This window comes from Octopus bimaculoides, chromosome 8, assembly GCF_046866305.1.
Source record: "Octopus bimaculoides isolate indiv1 chromosome 8, ASM4686630v1, whole genome shotgun sequence".
NCBI classification, from domain to species: Eukaryota; Metazoa; Mollusca; class Cephalopoda; order Octopoda; family Octopodidae; genus Octopus; species Octopus bimaculoides.
In genome coordinates, this window is record NC_142935.1 from 48,709,308 (window position 1) to 48,727,547 (window position 18,240).

Sequence of the window (18,240 nt, forward strand, 5' to 3'; positions counted from 1 at the left end):
CGAGGTTCAATAAATTAAGTACCAGCTGAGTACTAGGTTCCATCTAATTGACTAGCCCCCTCCCCACAAAAAATTTCGGGCCTTGTGCGTACAGTAGAAAAGAATATATAACTGAATGAATGAAGACAGTGAGCTAGCAGAATCCTTATCATGCCAGGCAAAATGCTTAGTAGCATTTCATCTGTCTTCATGTTCTGAGTTCAAATTTCTTTGAGGCCAAGTTTGCCTGACACCCTTTTGGAGTTGACAAAATAAGAACCAGTTGAACACTCTCTTGAAATTGCTGGCCTTGTACCAACATATGAAATCAATATATAACTCAATGGCTGATTGATAGAGATATCTGTCCAAAGTAAGTACTAAATGCCTCATGGCTTTCTTTACTTCATTTGTGCAACATCAGGACAAACCTGATTGAATGAGCGTTTGACCTAAAGGATTCCAGCCATGACTGTCCTGTCTTCTTAGTACTTTTTAGAACCACTGTATTTTCTGACATACAAGTAAAACTTTTCTGACCAAAATTTACGATCAAAAAATGTAGGTCAACCTATACAGGAAGCGGAGTTTGGAAATCCAAAAATTCTTTGTGAAATGAAGCAAGATTGGGGAAGATAAACACGTTTGAATGTTTACATGACATGTTTACACAAACGTATTTAAACTATACACTACATTGACTTGTGTGCTGGAAATTATGCTACATTTAAGTCAGGCTGCTCACAAATGCAACTTGTAACATGTAGTCCTGTACAACCTGTTGCATACCACCAGGATTCCTCACCAGGCAATCCTGTTGGAGTGTTTTTTTGAAGTCAAACAACACAAAACCAGTTGCTGTCAAAAGGACAAATGAATCCCATTTATGGGCAATGATTATGTAACAATGTTTCATCTTACATATTTTACTTGTGTCAATCTTTAGACTGTGGCCATGCTGGAGCACCACCTTCAAGAATTTTAGTTGAATGCATCGAACCCAAAAGTGATTTTCTTTTTTGAAACCTGGTACATATTCTATCTATCTCGTGTGCTGAACCCCTAAGTTATGAGGACATAAACACACCAACACCAGTTGCCAAGCAGTGGATCAGGGGTTGACAAACACAAACACAAATACACACATACACACACACACACACACACACACACACTCACACACACACACACACACACACATATATATATATATATGTATATATATATATATATATATATACATATACAATGGGCTTTTTTCAGTTTCTGTCTCCTAAATCCACTCACACGGGTCTGGTAACCCAAGGCTATAGTAAAACTCATGCAATGAAGCTGAACCCAGAACTATGTGGATTGGAAGCAACCTTTTCACCACACACCTACGCCTGCACCTCTAAAAAGATGTGCTCCAGATGAACAATAGGACAGGGTCTTAAAAATTAAAGGTTAGCCTTCAACATGAAGTAAATTGCTTGAGTTTGAAGCATGCTTTAGCTTTTAATAAAGCATGCCACTTAGAGAAGGGACTAATTTGATGTATACACAGCTACACTGGTGATATAACTTAGCATGCAGCCTGGGTTTGGCACCCTTAGATTTTAGGCATACCAGGAGAAGAAAAATTCAGAGAATACACACTCACTGCCTATGAGTTCCTGTAAAGACACAAATCGTAAAGAAGTTAATTCCAATAGTAAATCATGCTGGAAGAGAACTCAGTTTCACTTCCACTATTCATTCTAAAGAGAATGTGAAGATGTAACAAATGAGTTGTTTTTGTGGCACCCAACTCTCAGTCATGAAGATGGGATAGGAAATATAGATTCATTCATTCAAGACTACTTTATCAAATGTGAACTGTCCTTATAAAAAATGGTAGATTATAATTTTAGACAAATTTGTTTGTTGTTTATATCATATTGAGAGACCAGAAAGAGGTTTCCTCATTAATTATGCCCTTTTCATTCTGAGTTGATCTCTTGCTGGAACTGACCTTATAGCTTTTTGCATTCTGCTATCCTAAAAAGAAATACCAGTAGAATATTGAGGTTAATTGTATTGACTAACCCCTGCTTCCCAACCACATGGTTCTGGGTTCAGTCCCACTGTGTGGCACCTTGGGCAAGTGTCTTCTACAATAGCCTCAGGCCTACCAAAGCCTTACGAGTGGATTTGGTTGATGGAAACTGAGAGACGCCCATCGTATATATATATATATATATATATATATATATATATATATATATATATATATATATATATGCATATGTTTGTGTGTCTGTGTTTGTCTCCCTACCGTTGCTTGACAACTGATGTTGGTATGTTTACATCCCTATAACATAGCAGTTCGGTAAAAGAGACTGATAGAATAAGTACTAGGATTACAAAGAATAAGTCCTGGGGTTGATTCAGACTTGACAGTTAAATGACTGAAACAGGTAAAAAAAAATATAAGAATAAAAGAAATCCCAGTGTAAGAAATTATTATTATCAGTAGAAGTAGTATTGTTATCATTATAGCACTAGGGGTTAGTGGAGTTGTCATGTCATCAGACAAAAGATCTGACAGCAATTAAGTATGGTTCTTTACATTCTGGGTTCAAATCCTTCTAAGTTCAGCTGCGTCTTTCACTCCTCTGGGGGTGACAAAATAAAGTAACAGTCAAGAATAAAAGTTGATTTAACTGAAAATCTCCACAAAAAAAAATTAGTTGTATGTCTATGCATGTAGATATATATACACATATATAAACATATGTATGCATGCATGTATCTATATATATGCATATATACATTTGTGTGTGTATATATATATATATATATATATACACACACATATACATTTGTGTGTATATATATATATATATATATATATGATATATATATATATATCTATATATATATATATATGATTTATATATATGTATGTGTTATTTTTCACGTGTGTATGTGCGCGCGCGCGCGCTCACACACACCGACACCATCCATTTCAGTGTTAATGGAGAATTGTTGTTATTAGTTTTTGTGTCAATGCCAGAAAAAGTAAAATAACATTACAACCATTTGTGTCTTTAGAATTGACATTAGTGTCCACTTTTATTTCTTTTCACCCCTGTCAATCTGTAAGGAAGAAGAAAAAAACATTAGAATCTTGGACTCATTACTCTGTACAAAACAAAATGGAAACTCTTCTTTATCTTCTCTTATGGCGAATGGGCTTGCATTTGTTCCTCAAAATAATCTCCCGGATGCTTTGCTTCAGCTAAAGGAAAATTTGTGAAATGAGATACGACCACTTTTAAAAAATTGAGAGGATGTTGATGTTCTTGGACAAAAGTATTGTTAATGTTATGGTAGATAGTTTTTCCAATCCCCTCCAGGAGAAGCTTAGAAATAATCATATTGCTACCTGGCATAGAAAATCTGGTTCCATTGTTAGACCACATTCAAATGTTTATTCTGTGTTAGATGCTATACGTAACGAATAATATCTTGTTGATGCTCGGATAGCTTTTCTGCAAAGTGATACACCAATTATGTCCAAAGTGTTAAAAAGTATTATTTTTTGGAAAAGAATTCACATAGCAGCAATGGATTATGAAAATAGATTATTATTATCTTTGAGGTATTGCATATAATCTTGGATACAAATGAGATTTCCTTCCTTGCAAACGTTTCTTTTCTCATAATTACATTTATTTTCTGATGGAAAAACAAAAATAAATAGCCTGAAAATAAATGGAAGAATATATTTAATTTAAAAATTATTTATTCTAGTTTTAAAATTAGAATAAGCTGTTTAGAAAAATTAGTCAATATTATTTTTCAATGTATTTCAATTATCCAATCAATATGGCTTTTGAGAGAATTGATGTTGACTAAAATGTTTTGTTGTTTTTTTTTTCCTCAGTCGGTCTTTCAGTTAAAATGCTTTTGACTAATATGCTTTCGTTATGTACTATACACCTTATATGTGATATTGAGTGTGTGTCTGAGTGTGTAAGTACATGTATGTGTGTGTGCATGCATGTGTGTATTTGTAACTTGACTTCCAAACTGACCGTCTTGATTAATATGCTTTTGAAATCTTCAGTATACTGGACATTCAGTTTACCTTGGTGTCCCCTAACCAAATACATCCTAGACATAACACAAATGGATTCATTGTTTAAAATTTATAACACAGAAGACAGCCTGTATTTATTACACCAAACCACTTATTAACAGAAATACATATTACAAAATGCTTAACCCATTACCTCCCATAATTCTATTAATTGGAATTTTTTAATGAAATTTTAATTTCTAGCATAGAACAGGCTGGAATGATCAAAATAACATTTCAAAATAACATTTCAAACTAACATTTTAAATAGAAATTAGCGAGATATTGGGTGAAAAATTAGCAAACCTCATTTGAATATCAGAGAAATAAATATACCTAGTAGATATAGCAAAAAGGTTAGATATGTGTAAATATTGAGAGATAATTACAAAAATTTGTAATTTTTAAGTAATCTCATATTAGATCACTGGTAGATAATGAGTTACGCTAAAATGCTCCAGCTTAATTTGAAATCACATACCGGCAAGTCATAGGACACATTGAATATATATACTCATATGTGTGTTTTATCAATATGTTATACAAATTTCAATACAAACAGGTAAGTTTAAAACTTCACGTCGGCTATTTACAGAAGTTTTATTGATATCTCTTTTACTCTTTTACTCTTTTACTTGTTTCAGTCATTTGACTGCGGCCATGCTGGAGCACCGCCTTTAGTCGAGCAAATCGACCCCAGGACTTATTCTTTGGAAGCCTAGTACTTATTCTATCAGTCTTTTTTGCCGAACCGCTAAGTTACGGGGATGTAAACACACCAGCATCGGTTGTCAAGCAATGTTGGGGGGACAAACACACACACACAAACACACACACACACACACATATATATATATATATATACATATATACGACAGGCTTCTTTCAGTTTCTGTCTACCAAATCCACTCACAAGGCTTTGGTCGGCCCGAGGATATAGCAGAAGACACTTGCCCAAGGTGCCACGCAGTGGGACTGAACCTGGAACCATGTGGTTGGTAAGCAAGCTATTTACCACACAGCCACTCCTGCGCCTATATATATTTATTATTGTTGAAAACTTATCAGTATAATGTCATTACATATTATAAGAGAGCAGTAGCCTGCAAAGTTGATGGCAAACTGAGCAATAGGGAAGAAGAAATGTGATTCATACTCAATGAAACATGAAGGAGTTGAGTGAAATTTCCCCAAGACACCGGATGAAGGCTGGAGGGTATATCAGCCGAAACGTTGTGTTAACAACAAACAAGATGAAGACAAATATCTGTCAAATGTAAATAATGTAAATAATGTGGTATTGGTGTGCTTACATTCACGTAACCTAGCAATTCAGTAAAAGAACCTGATAAAAGAAAATGTACCAGGCATAAAAAAGGAAGAACTGGAGTCAATTTGTTTGATTAAAGTTATTCAAGATAGTGCTCCAGCATGGTCACAACTTGATGGCTGAAAAAGATAGAAGAACCAATAAATTCCTAAGTAAAATTTTAAGCTAAGGGAGGTAACTCTTGTTCATCTATCTCAGTAATACTATGACACTGAAACCTCTCGTGTTTGCTTTGCCTGCTCGAAATAGTAACCCAAATGTTTTAAAATCAGATCTCAATGCTGGATGTTCAAGAATAAAATGAAGGGCAGATTTTCAATCCTAGGATCATCCTGATTCCCAAAAGGTATAATATGTCAAAGTAGAGTAAAATGTAGATTGAGAAACGGGGGTCCCAGACAGACAGACAGACAGACAGAATTTCGCATATATTATATATATATATATATATATATATATATATATATATATATACTAGCTTATATATATGTGCCGCTCAACAGGGCAGCTTTTAAGCTAGCTCCTGTGGAGGGCCCTTCATTGGGCCTTGGCTCCAACAATGACACTTCATGCATTGAGTACATATTAAATTTTATTAAACATGACCAATATTTTTCAAGCAATAAACAATTTTCATTAAAAAAATGATATAATTTGTCGACTTTGAACTTATTGCAAAGCTGCATTGTAAACAACATTTTCTGTCTTCCCTTTCAGGGGTCAGTACAATTTTTTTTCCTGTCAAACTTCTTTCTCTCTCCTTCTCTCTCTGTTTCTCTCTCTCTCTCTCTCTCTCTCTCTCTCTCTCTCTCTCTCTCTCTCTCTCTCTTTCTGTTGATTCTTTTCAACAGTCACCATCAATAGTACCACCACCATCGCCACCACAACTACCATACACACACCATTCACAACTGCCATCCACACACCATTCAGACTTCTAACATCACCACCATCAATACATTTGACTTCGTTGCCTTCCCTTCCACCACCATCACCACTGTCTTTCACATCTCTTATTGTCACCATTATCCCTCACTGCTTCAGCTCCCACCACCACCATCACCACCATTGCCTCTGTCACAACTACAGCTCATATTATTACTATCACCCCATTACCATCACAACTGTCAATCTACTACCATCTCTATGCCTACTATTACTCTCACCTCAACATGAGAAATAGTAGGAGTGTCAATGAATAGTGAGAGAGGTGGGGGGGGGGGTCGAAGTGTGACACACTAACACACAGAAATTAATTTTCGCATTTATTATATTATATATATATATATATATATATATATATATATATATATATATACATATACAGTGTACAGTTAAACGCATAAGAGGTATCCATCATAGGATTCTGTCACGCTAGAAAGAACAGCTAAGTTCCAAAAACCACTATTAGGGATACAATTTTATTATATATATATATATATATATATATATATATATATATATATACATATATATATATTTATACAGGGTTGGCCAAAAGTCACCCGACATTAAATCAAAATCCCCTAAATACTATCTGTAATTCTGTATTGACTCAAATGGAAAAATGTGTCACTCAAGAGGAACTTCAGTTTGAACAGTTTTCATGTTTCATATTTAGATGCTTTTATTAAATTCATTCAGTTGTTAAACATAGATAAATCTTGGAATTAAAAGGTTTTCATTTAATGTCAGGTGACTTTTGGACTGTATATAGTATATAGGTAGAGAGAGAGAGAGAGAGAGAGAGAGAGAGAGAGAGAAAGCGATGCATACATACATACATTGTGAGTTTACAAAGGTGAGACCAGAAATGAGTCCAGTTGTTTAACCTATCTCTAAGTAGACTTGATTTAGAGAAAAACAAAAAGGAAGCATAGTCAGAGATGAAAGCTTGATTTTATATCTTCTGGATCAACAGTCCAGTGGCAGTGACAAAACAAATATAGACACCATATTCTAACAAAACAAACAAAAAAAAAGCACTACTGCAAAAACAAAAATGTCAATTCCTTACAGAACTGAGTGCATTCATCCAAACCTAAAGGGGTTTTCCATTTCATTATTAATTTCATTAATGTAGCATAGAGCAAAAGGCAATGTGGGTCCCAGCTCGAAATGGACTTAGAAAACAAATGCTCATGACTAAACCTATAAATATTTTAGATGCCATCATGAACAGTAAAAAAATTGGATAAAAGCTCATACTTCTATTATTTATTTGCAATATATATATATATATATATATATATATATATATATATATATATTACTACTGTATTCTTTAGAGTGTGCTTCTTTCTGATATATGTTTTTTATTAACTATATATATATATATATATATATATATATATATATGTATGTATATGTATGTATATATGTATACATACATACATACATAAATTCAGGTCTCTATATATGTGTATATGCATATGTGTGTGTATATATATATATATATATATATATATATATATATATATATATATATATATATATATATATATATATATATATATATATGTATGTATGTATGTATGTATGTATGTATGTATGTATGTATGCATGTATGTATGTTTTGTCTAAAAATTAAATGATGCAAAAAGCTAAGAAAATCGTTGCTTTCAGAAGTCTCAGTAGCTTAGACTGGGCCAGACTTTTTGTCTCTGGTACGTGGTGCTCTATAGGATTATATACAAGTGCTGATTACACTAGACATGTATGAGACAAAAAACATTGTAAGGAATGGCTCTACTCTATTTATCGAGTGTGTTCATCTATTGACTCTTTGATCAGTACAGTAAGACAGTGAAATGTCCATTGTTAAGCAGTCGTGGTTTTACAGGAAAATGGCAAAATTTGTAATTGAATAGTTTGATAAATGTGTGTGGTCTGCTAATAAACCACTATTTATTTAGCAATAGATATAACTGTAAATTGTTAGAATCTATCTGCATGTATATATCTATGAGTATACATATGTATGGATGGATGGATGAATGTATGTATGTTCTCTTCTGTTTGAGTTCTTTCTTTGAGGAAGAAGCTGGTTTTTAACAAAGATGCAATGCTTCATCACTGGAAGGTAAATAACAAAAAAAAAAAAAAAATCACAATTTAAACTTGAGTAAAGTTTTGCATATTTTTACTGTTTCACTTACAGATTGTTTTGTAATGTATGAGTTATCTAGTTGATGTATTTTTCTGAAAACCCTTGCTCATCCAGATTGTTACATCGACATTTATTCTTTTAATTGTTTCAGTCATTTGACTGTGGCCATGCTGGAGCACCGCCTTTAGTCGAGCAAATCGACCCCAGGACTTATTCTTTGTAAGCCTAGTACTTATTCTATCGGTCCCTTTTGCCGAACCGCTAAGTTACGGGGACATAAACACACCACCATCGGTTGTCAAGCAATGGTGGTGGGGACAAACACAGAAACACAAACACACACACACATACATACATATACATATATACGACAGGCTTCTTTCAGTTTCTGTCTACCAAATCCACTCACAAGGCTTTGGTCGGCTCGAGGCTATAGTAGAAGACACTTGCCCAAGGTGCCATGCAGTGGGACTGAACCCGTAACCATGTGGTTGGTAAGCAAGCTACTTACCACACAGCCACTCCTGCGCCTATTCACAAAAAAAAAAAAGTGAACCGATTATGTGAAATTGTAATTTGGATATAGAGGCAGAAGGTTTCAAAGCAGTTGTCCATAATTATACTCTTTCTCTTTGATTTCCAAAGAGATATTCAGGTCAGCAGAAACACTACCCTCTATGATGGTATATACCTTCCTTGTCTGTTCCAAACAACAGTATCCACCCTGTTATGTCTACAAACAAAAAGCTGTTTTGATGGGAATGTTCCACCAGTGTTTCTTGTGTTGATATTTATGTACATATTCAATAACTTAATTTATTGACCCCGAATGGATCAAAGGCAAAGTTGACCTTGGTGGAATTTGAATTCAGAATGTAAAGACAGACAAAATACCAGTAAGCATTTTGCCTGGTGAGCTGGCAGAAAAGTTAGCACGCCACCTTAGTCACAAATAATAATCTTTCTATTTGAGGCACAACACCCAAAAGTTTTGGGGAGGGGGCAAGTCGATTTGATCGACCCCAGAATGCAACTGTTACTTAATTTATCAACCTCAAAAGGATGAAAGACAAAGTCGACCTCGGCATGTAAAGTCAACCTCAGAATGTAAAAACAGACGAAATACCTCTAAGCATATTGCCCGGCGTGCTAACGTCTCTTATTTATTTATTGCCCACAAGGGGCTAGATATAGAAGAGACAAAAAAAGACAGACAAAGGGATTAAGTCGATTACATCAACCCTAATGCATGACTGGTACTTAATTTATCGACCCCGAAAGGATGAAAGGCAAAGTCGACCTTGGAGGAATTTGAACTCAGAACGTAAAGACAGACGAAATACCGCTAAGCATTTTGCCTAGCATGCTAACGTTTCTGCCAACTCACCACCTTTTCATTGGGGCATATCAGCAAATAGTTTTTACACTATTTGTATGCAGTCATGGAATGGCAATTCAGTTCAGGTATGTAATGTTGATAAGTCAGAAAAATGGTGAAGCATTGATGTCCATCACTCTTGAATGGGATCGAGGGTAAGTTGTCTTACCTGTCTGGGATTTTCAGGTGTTTTAACACAAGGCACTTTGAGAGATTCATCTCCACCATGTTAAATCACAGTCTACTGGCAAACAATCTAATCAAATACATTGAGTAAATATTGTCGATAATGTTTAAATGAATATGCTCTTTAATAAATAACCAGCTGAAGTTACAGACTGACTCAAGAACGGAGAATTTCATGCATTGGCGCTCACTTATCAATCCATGAAACCGTCAGCTCTTGTGTCACTCTGTAACGTTTACTAATTATCAATACAAAACTTATATATAGGTACAGGATTGGCAGTATAATAAGAAGCTTTCTTACCAAGCCCATGGTTCCAAATTCAGCCCCACTGCATGGCCCCTCAGGCAAGTGTCTTCTACTATAGCTTTAGGTTGACCAAAGCCTTGTTAGTGGATTTGGTAGATGGAAACTGAAAGAAACCCGTCGTATATATATATATATATATATATATATATATATGTGTGTGTGTGTGTGTGTGTGTGTGTGTGTGTGTATGTATGTTTGTGTGTCTGTGTTTGTCCATGCACCTTCGCTTGACAGCCGATGTTGGTGTGCTTATGCCCCCATAACTCAGCAGTTCGACAAAAGAAACTGCTAGAATAAGTAGTAGGCATACACAGAATAAGTCCTGGGGGTTGATTTGTTCGACTAAAAGCAGTGTTCCAGCATGGCTGCAGTCAAAAGACTGAAACAAATAAGAGAATAAGAAGAATATGTACTAATGATCTGAGTTCTATTTTTTTCTGTTTGCATCACCAAACGTATATAAATAAATATATGTATCTATATTTATATCTACACCTATCTATACCAGATTTAGTAAATATATTTTACATACATTTATCTATATATATCTGTATATTTATCCATAATGATACAAATAGATGTGTGTGTGTGTGTGGCTAAATACACATATATATCCATATTAATATAAATATATATACATATATATACATCATATACATATATATAGATATGTATATATATATATATATATATATATATATATATATATATATATATATATATATATATATATATATATATATATATATATATATATATATATATATATATATATATATATACATATATATATATACACATAAATATGCATATATATATATACACATATATGTGTATATATATATATATATATATATATATATATATATACATATAGATAGCGTAGGAGTGGCTGTGTGGTAAGTAGCTTGCTTACCAACCACATGGTCCCGGGTTCAGTCCCACTGCGTGGCATCTTGGGCAAGTGTCTTCTACTATAGCCTCGGGCCGACCAAAGCCTTGTGAGTGGATTTGGTAGACGGAAACTGAGAGAAGCCCGTCGTGTATATGTATATATATATATGTATGTATGTATGTGTTTGTGTGTCTGTGTTTGTCCCCCCAACATCGCTTGACAACTGATGCTGGTGTGTTTATGTCCCCGTAACTTTGCGGTTCGGCAAAAGAGACCGATAGAATAAGTACTAGGCTTCTAAAGAATAAGTCCTGGGGTCGATTTGCTCGACTAAAGGCGGTGCTCCAGCATGGCCGCAGTTAAAAGACTGAAACAAGGAAAGAAAAAAAAAAAAAAAAAAATATACCCAATGTGTCTCTTTAAATAACTCGTTTTATATGTAGCTAGCCAGCCGAATGTCTATGTCTATGTGTGTTTAAGCGTAAATTTATGCATTACGCGTACACACACACATACACACACACTTCTATAAAATACTCTTTCTTTCATGTCTGCCTTGCACAAAACAATGTTAAATAGATATTTAACTTTTATTTTTGCCACTCATTCTCCTCTTCCTTTTCTCACAGATTTCCTTATTTCCATCATCATCAACGTTGTTATTTTTCTAATTGTTTTTTTTTCTTTTGTTCTTCTTTTTCTTGCTTCTGTTTCTTCAAAAATGGAGACTTCCCAAATATTTGTACACATGCTAACAGATGTATTTTTGTACTTTATCACTTTCTCAGTATGTCTGTACTTGATGAATATTTCTTTAAGTGCGTAACAATAAATCTATATATATATATATAAAAAAGAAATAACACAAAAGATTTAACTTCTGCAAGTTTGTTTCTCTATGTACATACATAAATGCGGGATTGTGAGTTTCATTTGTATTTACATATATATATATATATATATATATATATATGTATATATATTCATGTGTGTGTGTGTGTGTATATACACTCACTTATACATGGGTATATATATATATATATATATACATATATATATATATATATATGTGTGTAGAGAGAGAAGATTAGCATGGCCCCTGTACAAGGACGACATGCACATTCATGAAGCATTCTATATTCTTCCAAATTTTTAATATAAGCACAGGAATGGTTGTGTGGTAAGAAACTTGCTTTCCAACCACATGGTTCTGGGTTCAGTCTCACTGCATGGCACCTTGGGCAAGTGTCTTCTATTATAGCCTCAGACTGACCAAAGCCTTGTGAGTGGATTTGTTAGTTGGAAACTGAAAGAAGCTTTTTTTATCTATCTATCTGTCTATCTATCTATCTATCTATCTATCTATCTATATAAATATATATATCTATATATATCTATATAAATATATATATATATATATATATATATATATATATATATATATATATATATATATATATATATATATATAACCTGGCTCGTTCTCCTGCTCCCGCCCACGCTGCCGCACTTGCCCTTACCTCTCCAACACCACCCTCCTCACCAGCACCCATCACCGACCCTATCGCATCACTGACTCCTTCACCTGCACGTCTACCAACATCATATATTGCCTCTCCTGCTCTCTCTGCCAATCTCTGTACATCGGACAAACGGGGCGCCGCCTGGCCGACCGATTTGCGAAACACCTCCGAGATATCAACGTCGGCAATGACACCCCGGTGTCACGCCACTTCCGTTCTGCCGGCCACTCCTTGCAGCAACACCTGTCTGTGTTTGGATTGTCCATGCACAGGGGCCATCCGGACTCCCGTTTGCGCCGTGAACAGGGATTAATCTTCTATCTTTGCTCCTTTGCGCCACATGGGCTCAACTCCCCTCCACTCTTCATCTAACCCCCTCCTCCTGTCTCTCTCCCCCACCCTCCCTCCTACCACCCATCTCTCCCCTCTCCACCTCCTGCTCCGACTCCTACTTCTTTGTATGTCTCTTCACCTCTCTTCACTCCTACTTCTCTTCCTACTTCTCTCCACTCCCACTTCTCTTCACCCCTACTCTTTCTCTCCTCTCTCTTACTCTCCTCTCTCTTACTCTCTCTCACTCTCTTCTCTCGTACTCCCCCTCTCTCACTCTTACTCTCTACACTCTTACTCTCCTACTCTCTACACTCTTACTCTCTTACTCTCTCACCCTTACTCTCTCACTCTCTTCCCCTCTCTCTCACTCTCTTACTCTCTCACCCTTACTCTCTCACTCTCTTCCCCTCTCTCTCACTCTCTTTCTCTTCCTCTCTTTCTCCCCCATACCCCTCTTCCCTCTCTCTTCCTCTCTTTCTCTTCCTCTCTTTCTCTTCCTCTCTTTCTCTTCCTCTCTTTCTCTTCCTCTCTTTCTCTTCCTCTCTTTCTCTTCCTCTCTTTCTCTTCCTCTCTTTCTCTTCCTCTCTTTCTCTTCCTCTCTTTCTCCCCCCATACCCACTTTCCCCTCTTTCTCTCCCCCCATACCCACCTTCCCCCTCTCTCAATCCACCTTCCCTCTCCTATACCCACCCTCTCTCCTCTCTCCTCTCTTCCTCTCCCCTCCCATACCCATCTTCCCCCTCTCTTACATCCACCTTCCCCTTCTCCCTCCTCGTCAACACCCCCTCATAAGCTCATCCCACCACACCCCAGCCCACTCCTACTCTAACTTCCCACTCCACCCCATCCAATTCCTTACACCCACCACCCACCCCTACCCACATACCCACCCTATCCACCTCTACCCCACCCTCAGCCTAACCCACACTCCACCCATGCCTTCCCCACCTCCCAACACCCTCACATCACACCACACCAATACCCTCGCATCACACCAAGCACACACTACAACTGACCAACTACTTTCTCCCTTTCTCCCTTCCCCATTTTCACACTACATACGTCAAGATCACCAGCATTCTACCTCCCACACACAGCCCCTCGCTCCCGATGACCGTTTGTTATCTCCCCCTTTCTTAGCTCTCCTGAAATAAGAATTTCTAACTTCCGGTCAGTCATTGTTATGATCGGCCATTATTATGATTGACCGTTGACTGAACACTATTCAATTTTTTTTGCTCCGTGTTTTTCTCCTTGTCTCCGTATTCTTTCTGCTGGAAGAGTGTAGCTCGAAACGTCAAAGACTTTCCGTATTCCCGAGCGTCATACTAATATATACTTTTGTTATTTACACCACCTGTCCTCGTCTGTTGTTATTATTTGTATATTCTCCCATATATATATATATATATATATATATATATATATAGATATAGATATATGCATATATACATACATATATGTAAATACCTACATATGTATGTATATATACATGCATATATGGGTACAGGAAATAAAAAAAAAACATCAAGCACAATGAGAAATGAAAACATAGAAAACAAACATTTTTTGAACAACGAAAAAACAAACATGGAAACGAGACATGCAACATGAAAAATATATCCCTTCTTCAGTTGTCCCTGTTTCATCTACTCTGCGTTTTGAAGGTAAGAGCAACACACAACTTCGTTGAAACAGTCCTTTCCGCAAAGCAATTAAATAAAACTCGGAACATTTTGCAGGTGAAAGTAGTAACAAGAACAGGACAGTGAGAACAAGACAATATATATATATATACATATATAGATGTATTAGTTTAACACTCATATTTATGTATGTATTTGTGTGTCTATGTTTGTCGTGCATTTGCTGGCAGGCTGCGATTTGGTGTGGTGGAGAATACTCTCTCAAAACACTGGCTGTTAAAACACGTGCAAGACAGGGACGAGTGAGATAACTCAGCTCCAATCCCATCTTGAAGTGATGGATATTGAAGTCTTGACACTTTTGTGGCTTATTAGTATCATGTACCCAATGTTGATTGCATGAGCTCTACTTCAGTTTCTGCTTTTGTTTCGTATTTTAATTTTTTTGTAATTATGCATTATCCAGCTATACCCCCACATAGTATTTATGCTGTATATATATATATATATATATATATATATATAAGTTATGGACTGATGAAATGATTTATCTCTGATCCTGTTTGGGTACGTAATGTTGATAAGTCACGAAAGTGGCAAGATATTGATGTCCATCACTCCTAGAATGAATTGAAGCTGAGTTATCTCACCTGTCCATGACATTCAGGTGTTTTAACACCTGCTGCTTTGAGAGAGAATTCTTCTCCACCATGCCAAATCATAGACTACCAGCATATACAGAAAGAATATACATTAAGAGTATGTAGTTGAAGCTGATATATATAGATATATTATCTTTTATCTCTTATTATTTTTTATACTTGTTTCAATCATTAGACTGCAGCCATGACTTGAAGAAATTTTAGTTGAATGAATCAACACCAGGAGATTTTTTTCGAAAGTCAGGTACTTATTCTATCAGTCTCTTGCTGAACCAATAATTTAAGGGGACACACCAAGACTGGTTGTCAAGCAGTGGTAGAGGACAAAACACACACACATACATGCATGCATGCACAAACAAACACACACATACCATGACTTTCTTTCAGTTTCTATCTGCCAAATCCACTCACAAGGCTATAGTAGAAGACACTTGCCCAAGGTATCATGCAGTGGGACTGAACCCAGAACCATGTGGTCCGGAAGCAAGCTTCCTACCATACAGCCTTCCCCCACCTACTCAACCCATATGTATATATATGGCAATAGGAAGGGAACCCAGCTGTAGAAACCATGCCAAATCAGACTGGAGTCTGGTGCAGCCCCTCAACTTACCAGCCCTGGTCAAACCATCCACCCCATACTGGCATAGGCAACAGATGCTAAATGATGATGATGATGATAATGATTATATAGATAGATAGATAAATATATGTGTATATGTTGAAACATTCCTGTCACAACATTGGACGTTGAAGACTGCTAAAATGCAAGAAAGTATACTAGTCCTTTAATATTTAATATTCAGTATTTCATTTATTCAATAAGACAATCAATACTTCATTTCATTTTACTATACCTACTATATATACTATATATTCTATATCCTACATTAATATTATAAGAATATAAATAAAACATAAAAAAAAACAGAGTTGGAATTCCTTTGAATAATATATATATATATATATATATATATATGTGTGTGTGTGTGTGTGTGTGTGTAGATAGATAGATAGATAGATAGAGAGAGAGAGAGAGAGAGAGAGAGAGAGAGAGACAGAGAGACAGAGAGAGACAGTCAGAGATATAGATAGGCAGATTGATAGATAGATAACTTTCTTTATTGGCCACACAGGGGTGAACACAGAGGGGACAAATACACATGTAGAGCTTTTCTTTTTGGAAATGAAACAGAAAAGGGGATAAAAATAAGAAAAAAAGGTAAAATTTCGATCAAAAGGGATTGGGGGGGAAAAAAAATGACAATCAAAAGGAATCATGTATCACAGAAGAATTTTAAAAATATAAAAAGCTAGATAAGGTTTATCCGTGGAAAGGAAAGCCTATGGAAAAGTCCACGGTAACCTCAGGCATGGAGGAAATAAACACATGAGAGCAAAGTGCTCTGTCTCTCTCTCTTTTTTCGATTTACAGGATCATGCTCAAAGTGGTTTCATCACTCGCATGCACCATCTTAGTTACATTCACACACCTTTGTTGGAAACTTTCACGACACAAAAACTGTCTCTCCATTCTCGCCTTCCTTTTCAAGTGGTACTTGAAAAGGTTGATGAGCGATTGGCCATAGAAGTAAGTGTTTGTCTCTAAGCCTTTTGCTTGAGTCCACCACACACATTCTTTCACCATGACCACCAGTACGATGAAGGCTGCCTTGCCTTCCCAGTTGAGAGATAGATAGATAGATAGATAGATAGATAGATAGATAGATAGATAGATAGATAGAAAGACAAATAGACAGACAGACGGACAGACAGACAAATAGACAGATAGATAGATAGATAGATTGATAGAATTGTGCCTGCCTTTGTATATGTGTGTACATATCTCTATTAATATGATGGTTTAGCTGAACCTTTAAAAATCACAGCAAATGTCTAGGATTACAATAGTGAGAAAGCACCCCCAGAACCCACCTATGTTCCTAGATTATATGTTAGCTCTGTTATTTACCGGAATAATCTATGGCATCATGCAACAGTGACATGCTGTGAATTGTGTCAAACACTGAACATGTTATTAAATCCTTGCTACATATCTAAATATCTTGCAACTGTCATTCAGTAAGTTTACCCTTCCATAACTGTTTCCATGCAATACAGAGAGAAACGGTATTGTACATATGCGTCATGCATGTACATATACTCGTAGACATAGTCCCACATCACTTGTATAAACCACCCACACATTTAAATCATACAAATATCAATGATTATAAGGTTGATATCACATACATGTACACACATGCATCAATGCATGCACAAACATGCTCAGAAGCATATATACATACACACACAAACATATATACATACAGACATCTGTATATATTATAAACACATATATACATGTATTATGCACACACAAATACACACGCACACACACACACACGTGCACATATATTATACTCTCAGATACACATGTATGCGATTTCTTACAAACACTAACACAAACATGCTTAGGAATAACTAGTTTTGTACATGCACACATTCATAGAAGTGTAAATGGATCTCTGTCAGTTTCAGCGATGAATAGTCAGTTGTTTGTTCAACTGGACTGCCTGCTCATTGAATTGGCAAATATATGACTGAACATTTTACGGACAGATGTACTCTGAATGGAATTCTAAGATGGAATTAGCATGGTGCAGTGTGACTAGCTTGGATCTTTAAATTGCAGTTGCTATCCATCCATGAATTCTACCAGTTTTCTGAGATTGCTGACATTAATGAAATTGAGAGTTAGCTTGCATGTCTTCAGATTGG

The 18,240-nt window shown here is 35.9% G+C and overlaps 1 non-coding gene across 1 annotated transcript; it reads left to right on the plus strand.

Annotated features, from left to right (window-relative positions):
* The first annotated feature begins 12,331 nt into the window (after window positions 1–12,331).
* Window positions 12,332–12,436, plus strand: LOC128251330 (U6 spliceosomal RNA). Its single transcript, XR_008267088.2, has one exon. It is a non-coding gene; the product is annotated as a U6 spliceosomal RNA (small nuclear RNA).
* The last annotated feature ends 5,804 nt before the right edge of the window (window positions 12,437–18,240 follow it).